Below are 9,267 nucleotides of genomic sequence, written 5' to 3'. Positions count from 1 at the left end.
AGTATTTGAACTAGAAATGACATCATTTCCAGTACCACAGCAACATGCAAGCCACCTCAGTATGGAAAACTGACAGGCAAGACAAACTGAAGGGGATGGTACCACACTCATTGGAAAAAAAGCATTTCAATATAAAAGAACAATTCTAGGAGTGGTAGGATACTATTCATAGGCACACAAAGAAACTTTGTTAATATTACTAATATTCAAATATACTCATCAACGACTAAAGCCAAATTTGAAGAAATTGAATACTTCTACCAGCCTTTGCAATCTGAAACTGAACAATCAAGATGCATTAATAATAACTGGTCACTGGAATGCAAAGGTTGGAAATGAAGAAGGATTAGTGGTTGGAAAAAAATACAGTGACAGAAATGAGGCTGGAAATTGCATGATAGAAGTTATACCACTGAATGATTTATTCCTCATAAATAATTTTTAGAAACATAGATATTAATTATACACATAGACTTCATCTGATGGGCTGGCTAATTGGGAACCAGACTAATCACATACATGGAAAAGGTTGATGGAGAAACTTGATATTCGCATTAGAAACAAGGTCAAGGGCTGAAACTGGAATGGACCTCCAACTACATAAGTATAAAATAAAGGAGAGATAAAGAACAAAAATATGAGTTTGAGTGCATCTGACATTGAACACTAATGAATAAAGACCAGAGGAGTTGTGGAATGAGATTACACAGGGGAGAAAGAAAAGACCAAACTGGATGTCAGAAAAGACTTGGAAAATTGCACTAGAACACTGAGAGACAAGAATAAAAAAAAGAAGAAGAAATGCTGAAGTAAGAAAAATTAACAAATTATTTCAAAGGGCAGCTCAAGAAGACAAAGCAAGGTATTATAACAGAATGTGCAGAGATAGAATTAGAAAATCAAAAAGGAACAACTTGCTCAACATTTCTCAAGCTGGAGAACTGAAAACAAATTCTAGCCTCAAGTTGCAATACTGAAGGATGCCATGGACAAAATCCTGAATTATCTAGGAAGCATCAAAAGCAGATGATGGAATACATAGTAACTGACCAAAAGAAATGGTTTTGAACTATTTCAAGAATCAACATATTATCAAGAACTCTTAGTACTGAAGGAAGAAGTCCAGGCTGAACTGAAGGCCATGCCAAAAAATAAGGCCCAGGAATTGATGTAATGTTATTTGAGGTGTGTCAGGAAACATGCAGCCCTGAGCAAGCTCACTAGGGTAAGCCAAGAAATTTGCAAGACAACTACCTTGTTAAAAAAAAAAGTTACCCAACTATGTAAATAAGTTATCAAACAATATTATTAATTTCACAAGCAAGTAAAATCTTGCTAAAGATTATTCAAAAACATTTGGACCAGTACATTGACAGGGAACAGCCAGAAACTCAAGCTATATTGAGAAGAGGCCATGGCAAGGAGATGAACATTACATGTCTTAACTGAAAGCTGATAATACTAGACAGAGATTTGTATTTTGTTGGTTTCCCAAAAGCATTTAACTGTGTTGTTAATAATAAATTGAACAGAATGGAAATCCCAGAACATTTCATTGTATATATAAAATAATCTATACATAGAACCAGAAGCAGATATCCCAGTAATACAGGGTAACACTGCATGGTTCAAAATCAGGAAAGGTGTGCATCAGGGTTAAATCCTTTCTAATCCCTATTCAATTGGTATCCTGAACAAATCATGTATGAAGCTGGACCATATGAAGAAGAACATGGCATCAGGATTGATCGAAGATTCATCAACACCCTTCGTTATGCAGATGACACAACTTCGCTTGCAGAAAGCAAAGATGACTTGAAGTATTTGCTGTAGTATATTAAAGACTGCAGCCTTCAATATGGATTGTATCTCAGCATAAAATTCTTACCACTGGACCAATAGGCAACATTATGATAGTAGGAGAAAAGATTGTCAATGATTTCATTTTACTAGGATCCAAAATCAACATCCATGGTAGCAGAGGTCATGAAATCAAGAGAAAAATTAATAATAATAATAATAATAATAGGGGGAAAAAAGAAATTAAGAGATATATTGCCCTCAAAGACATCTCCTAAGTGTTAAAGAACAACAATGTCAGTTTAAAGACTAAGATGCACTTGATACAAGCCATTGTCTATACAATTACTTCCTATGCGTCTGAAAGCTGGACAATAAAAAATACTAAAGAGGGATATATATGGCTTAGAAACATGGTGCCGTAAACTATTATTGACTATACTGACAAAGATTATTGACTGGCAAGTGAACATTTTTGGCAGTGTTTTGTCTTGGAAGAAGGGCAACCAGGAGTGCTTCTTAGATGTTAAGATTATGAAACTTGGTCTCATATACTTTGAAAATGTTGTCAGGAGGGGCGAATCCTGAGAAAATACTATGCTGGGAAAACTAAAGGGTCAGTGAAAGAGAGGAAGACCCTTAAGAGATGGACTGTCAATGACTACAACGACGAAGTTGAGTCTGATGAAGACTGTCAAGATGGTGCAGGATAAAGCAACGTTCAGATGTGTTGCTATGAGTTGGCAGTTGACTTGACAGCATCCAACGACAATGGATTTATGTTGGATAAAGTGCAACCAGAATACTTTTTGGAGGCAAAGTTGATGAAGATTGGCCTCACATATTTTGGACACGTTGTTGTTATTTGCCGTCAAGTCGACTCTGAGTCATAGCAACCCTATGCACCATAGCTCTGAACCCTGCTCTTTCCTGAGCCAATCTCACTGCCTCTGACACACCTAGCCTCATTATCCCAGTAACTGTGTCAATCCATCTCATCTGGGGTCTTCCTTTCTTGTGCTGTCCCTCTACCATCCAAGCATAATGTCCTTCTCTAAGGACTGGTCTCCCCTGGCAACATGCCCAAAGTATGTGAGACAGAGCTTCAAATTCATTGCCTCCAAGGAGCAGCTTCATTTGACCCTCTCATGGACAGGTCTATTTGTTCTCTTGGCAGTATATTCAATACTCTTCTCCAGCACAATAACTCAAAGGCATCAATTCTTCTGTAATCCTTTGTCATTGTCCAGCTCTCTGATGCATAGCAAGTAATTGCAAAGAACGTGGCTTGTATCAGATGCACTTTTGGACATGTTGTTAGGAGAGGCTATTTTTTTTTTAAAGGAGATCTGTGAAGGAGAGGAAAACCATCAATGAGATGGATTGATTCAGTGTCTGTGGCAATAGACTAAAATGTGTTGGGGATGATAAGTATGAGCTAGGCCGGAGTTCAGATCTATGATTCATGGAGTCACTATGAGTCATACCGAACTCAATGGCACTTAACAACACTAACAACAACTGGTTATATAGTCTATAGTGAGCTGCACTGTTAGCCCAAAGGCCACACCTCCCAGGTGCCTCCAATCCACAGATGGACAGTCTCTTCCCTTTTGATTTACAGCTATAGCAACCCGATGGAGGGTCAGCTAGGAGTCTGTTCTGACTCCCTGGCAATGAGGAGGAGTACTGAGCTGAGGCTTATTTTCATCTGCAGGATCCTTTATTCCCTCAAGACTGGATCAGGGTGGATTGAAGTATTCCCCATGTGTCCCTCTTTGTGGTAGTTATCCATGTTAACAAATTATGCTTTTCATCTAAAGAGTGTTATTATTAGGTATCTATGTGTGGATGTGACATACTATCTTAGGTGACAGAGCAGAACGGTCCTGTAGCATTTTTTTGGTTGTGATATTTACAGGAGTAGATTACCAATTAATTTGGAGCCACAGCTGGGTTCAAACCAATAACTATTCAGTTAGTAGCCAAGTGCTTAATCCTTATCTAAGAAGGGAAAAGGCAGAACGCAAAGCTTTCCATTTCAATTTAATGCAGACTAGCTAGCTCTACAAGTTTCTAAGTGCTGGGGATAGAATTCTGAGTTTCTCTCATGAAAAAAAAATTGCAATCATTATACACCCTCACCACATGTTTGTGGATGAATGAAATGTGATAATGAGTATAAAGGGCCTAGTATCATGCTTAAGAAGCTCTGGTGGCCTGATGATAAGAAGCTGTACTGCAATCGCAAAGGCATGCAGTTTGAATCCACCAGGTACTTCACGGAAGAATAGGCAGTCTCCTTCTGTGAGATTAACTGCCTCTGAAAATCCACTGGAGGGTCAACTATGAGTCATTTGTGACTTGACAGCAAACAACAAATAACATTCCTAGTACCAGAGAGACATTCAAGAATGGGGACTCTATGATCACATGTATGAGACAGGACAAGGCATTCCTTCTGTGTAGATTAAACAGCAGCCTTTACTGATAGCTTGTCTTTCCCTATATAACTTTTTCTTCTTTTGCAAATATAAGACATGCTGTTATTAACAACTAAGGTTGGTTGCTGGGCCTCACGTCAACAGTTCTGCTGTATACAGCCCGTGATGGACATCATTGTCACATTGGAAAGAATTTCAACACTTTCTCTTCCCAGTCTAACCCCAGCTTGTGTTCTTCATTAACAAGCAGCTGGCTGAACATTGTCCTGATTCTGCCTCAGCAAGAAAAGACAGTCCCTTAAAAACTGGTTCTTGGGCATACTTACCAACAACATGGATCTTTCCAATGTTCTCATAAAACCATACAGCTAGAAGGTCAGTATCCATTTTCTGTCCCTCAAATTGGCCTGCATAAATGTGTAGGCATGGCACAGTGAGTGCCTGGAGCTCCTCAGGGGAGCACCGGGCAGACATGCTTGATGGGACACACATAGGAGGCCCTACAGGGCCACACATCAGGACTCAGAAGCACTAACATTATGTGGCTGTGAAGTTCACTTGGGAAGAATGGAAGATTCTGGACCCTGCTCAGAAGGCCCCATATCAGGAAGTGATATTGGAGAACTATGGAAACCTGGCGTCTATTGAAGTCCAGAAAGATGAAGATCTTTTGTTTTGGCTCTTGCATCAAGAAAGATTACACAGACTAGAACACTGCAATGACCTTAATGCACTGGAAAATTTTGATCAGCACAAAACATTTTCCATTCATGGAAAATCATCCTATGTTCAAGTCACCTGAAGAAACTATGAAATCACATTGGACTTTACCAACAGTCAAGCAGAGAAGCAACAATCAGATAAAGAACTCTGCTGAGTTATTGAAGAAAACCTTGCTCTACAGTGATCATGATCAATTCTGTGAAATGACATTGCCGGAGAGTCAGAAACCCAAGAGCACTGACGTCCACCTCCACAGGAGTCAGAAAACTCACAATGTAAAGAAATCCTATGTATGTAGTGATGATGGGGCAGTCTTACACCCAGAAGTCCAGTCTCACTTTTCACTAACAAACCCATACAGGAAGAGACTTATGTGTGCAGGGAGTGTGGAAAAGGCTTCATCAAGATGAATAATCTCACTGTCCATCAGTGAATCCACTCTGGGAAGATACCCTATAAATGTGGTAGATGTAGTAAAGGCTTCATCAGGAAGACATTGCTTAATATTCATCAGCAAACTCAAACAGAGAAAGTCCTTTTGTACATCAGGATTGTGGTAAAGACTTCATCAGGAGCAAGATCTTCTTTCTCCATCAACAAACTCATCGTGGAGAGAAACCCTGTTCGGCTTACTGACCCTTACATCAGTGAACTCACTCTCCAGAGAAACCAAATAAATGCAGTCAGTATGGGACAGGTTTCACCTGGAGGTCAGAGCTCAGTGTCCATCAGCGAATTCATATACTGGGAGAGAGCCTGTGTGTGCAGGGAGTGTGGGAAAGGCTTCACCAGTAAGAGTAACCTCAATGTCCACCTTCGAAGACACATTGTGGAGAAACCATAGAAATGCAGCCATTGTAGGAAAGGATTCATCTGAAAGGCAGATCTCACCATCCATCACCCTTTGTGTGCAGAATGTGGAAAAGGCTTCACCCAGAGAACTCTTCTCATTCACCACCAGCTAACACACCCTTGGAAGAAACCCTATAAATGATGTGAATGTGGTAAAGGCTTCATCAAGAGGACATTGCTTAGTATTTTTCAGCAAACTCATACTGGAGAGAAACCCTGTAAGTGTGGCAAATGTGGTAACAGCTTCATGCAGATAACAAAACTCACTACACACCTAAAAACCTCGTGCCACAGAGATTGTGAACAATTTTATACTGAAAGCATGTTCCCTGAGAGGCAGAAATGTAAGAGCACTGAAGCCCAACTCCATGGGTGTCAAAATAAACCCCATGTTTGTGGTGACTGTGGAGAAGGCTTCCCCACAAGTCACAGCTCACTCTCCATTCCACATTGGAGTGAAACCCTATAATACAGAGAAGGTGGTAAGGGTTTCATTAAGAAGACAGAATTCACTGCCCACCAGCAATCTCATCCCAGAGAGAAACACTATGGCTGCAGGGAGCATGGAAGAGAGTACATCAGGAAGAATAAACTCAGTATCTACCAGAGGAACGTGAACTAATTCAGTGCTGGGGAGAAATCCTAAAATGCTGAGAATGTGCTAAAGGTTTCATAAGACATAAATGCTCACTGCCCACCAGCGAACACATACTAAGGAGAAACCACTTAGTGTGGAAAAGGTTTCGGTCAGAGAGGAAATCTCAATATTACCAAGCAAACAGCTACTGGAGAGAAGGTCTGTGTGTGCTGAATATGGTACAGGCTTCATGACCAAATTTCATCTCATTCTTCATCAGCTAACTCATACTGGGAAAGAAACCCTCCGTTTGCAGTGAATTTGGTACAGACTTAACCAGAGTCATTCCTTATACTACATCCAAGATTCCACAAAGGGAAGACTTCCTTTACATGTAGTGAATGTGGACAATCTGTTGCCTAGCAGTTAGGGTTCAAAAGACATCAGAATATTCACTCATGAGACACCTTTTCAGTGCAGATTTGTGTCAGAAAACCTTCACGATAAAGCAAGGAGCTCATTGTCCATGAAATATCTCACAAAGGTGAGACATCATATAACTTCCAGGAATGTGGACAGACTTTGCCCTCTGCTTCTACCTTTAATTCACATCAAAGAAAACGCAAAAGAGAAAACCTTGTAAGTTCAGTCCAGGTGGGAAACTCTCCCACAGGAAGTCTTAACTCACCACATAGCAGTACTACCCTGCAAGAGAAAAGCCCCGTTAACACATTGACACGCAGATATGTCCAGTTGCAGCTCTGACCTCAGTAAACATCACTGGGTTCCTAAGCCTGTTCAAGATACGAACACTTTGTAATTAACAGAGAATTTATTTACACAGCAGAGAAACTTTGTGAATGAATTGACCACTACAGTGCCTTCAAGAAGTGTCCAACATAGATACTGGACAAGCCTGATAGATTCATCCTATGTAATCAGTTTTGCTACAGGACAGTAGATGAAGTTAACAAACTGATGCATATTAGCTGTTCTAATCTGCCAATAAAACTAACAAACCTGGGGAGGGAATGGAGAAAGCTGCAGTGGCATCTTGCAGTGCGTTATTTGACAGTAGCAAGCAAGTGGTCATCTGGGACTGAGCCTCAGAAACACTTAGATGATTCTACATGGAGAAAAAACCCCACAATTTTCTCTATGTATGCTTTTCACTCCTAATCTCACAAAAAGGTCTGATCACAATCCTTTACTGTTGATTTTGTGTGTGTGTTGTATTTTTAAAAAAAGAACATGGATCCAATTGAAATATGTTTAAGAACTATGCCACTGCTGTCTAGTCAGACTCAACTCATAACTGACCCTTCAGTGGGTTTCCAAAGACTATAATCACATGGAAAGAGATTTCCCATCTATCTATCTCCCTCACAGCAGCTGGTGGATCCAAGCCACTTGTCTGTGGGTTGGCGGCAAAACTCTTTAACCACCAGACCAGCAGAGTTCCCTAAATTTATAAATTGGATTTTTAAACTCATGTTCTGTGTTTATCTCTAATAGTTTATACATTTAAATAATCACTCATTCTCAGAAAATATTTCTAAGTCATTTTAGGAGACTATCATTTTAGGGAAAGTTTCTGAGTAGCAAAAACGTCTGGCCTTGACTGCCCACCTAAAATCTATCTGGTGATTAAACTCCTCAGAATAGCAGTAGAATAGAAGTCTGGTGAGCTGCTTCCTTTAAGATGATGGCTGATGGTACAATTCTACTGAAACACATGGGGTGTTGAGATAAAACTGGCTTTACTGAAACATTCCTTTTTTAAAGAGCAATTTTAGGTTTATTGAAAAAGTGCTTGGAACATAGAGTGTTCCCAAATATGCTGCCTTGTTCTGCCCACACTGGTTTCCACTACTAACATTTTGCATTCTCGTGACATCTCAATTGATGAATGAGCTAATCCCTGGGTGATATAAATAGTTAAGCACTCAGGCATTAACTGAAAAGCCAGCAATTTGATACCACCCAGAAGGACCGTGGAAGAAAGCCCTGGAAATCTGCTTACAAAAGTCACAGTCATGAAAACCCTGTGAATGGAAGTTTTACTTTACAGCACATGGGCTCTCTGTGAGTGGAAATCAGTTCTGCAATGACTGGGATTTTGGTGTTTTTATTTACCAAATATATCCTAGTTAGGATTACAGTCTTTGTGTTGTACTGAAAACAAACAGACACTAAAACCTCAGTGCTGTCAAGTTGGAATTGACTCAAGTCTCGAATGGATTCCTGAGGCTGTAAATCACATGGGAGAAGATTGTCCAACTTTCTCCCAAAGAGTGGGAATTCAAACACCCAGAGAAGTCTGGCCATGCAGTTGTCAGCAAAGTTCCTTACAGATTAAACCACCAGAAATCCCTATGGATTTTGATAAATAAAATATTCACCATTTCCGTGTCACTACACTAAATACCTTAGATCCATCCACTCAACCCTTCCGCTGAGCCACTCACAACCACTAACCTTTTTTCCTCGTCTTTATAGTTCCACCTTTCTCACATTGCCACATAGTTGGAATCATACAGTATGTAGCATTCCCAGACTCTCTTCTTTCATTTAGTAATGTACACTTACGGTTTCTTCATATTTTTAACTTATTTCTTTGTATTGGTGAATAACCCACTATGTAGCTATTCTGAAATTTATTTATACATTCACTGATAGAAAGACGACCTGATTGCTTCCATATTTTTTTCATATTTTCACTTTAGGCAAAATAACTATTATAGCTGCCAGAACTCTAACCATGAATACTGAAATATGAAGAACATTAATAAAAATCAGTGTCTGTGGATATGTTTCTTGTGGTGACCTGAAATATAACTGAGATTTCACAGTAAATTTACTGGTCCTTGA

The 9,267-nt window shown here is 39.7% G+C and overlaps 1 pseudogene; it reads left to right on the top strand.

Annotated features, from left to right (window-relative positions):
- Nucleotides 1-5,627: 5,627 nt before the first annotated feature.
- On the top strand, nucleotides 5,628-6,441 carry LOC102856597 (annotated as a pseudogene).
- The last annotated feature ends 2,826 nt before the right edge of the window (nucleotides 6,442-9,267 follow it).

This window comes from Elephantulus edwardii, unplaced genomic scaffold (genome assembly GCF_000299155.1).
Source record: "Elephantulus edwardii isolate Elephantulus edwardi_28Jun2011 unplaced genomic scaffold, EleEdw1.0 scaffold00067, whole genome shotgun sequence".
Lineage (NCBI taxonomy): Eukaryota > Metazoa > Chordata > Mammalia > Macroscelidea > Macroscelididae > Elephantulus > Elephantulus edwardii.
This window is presented reverse-complemented; position numbering and strand designations above follow the sequence as displayed.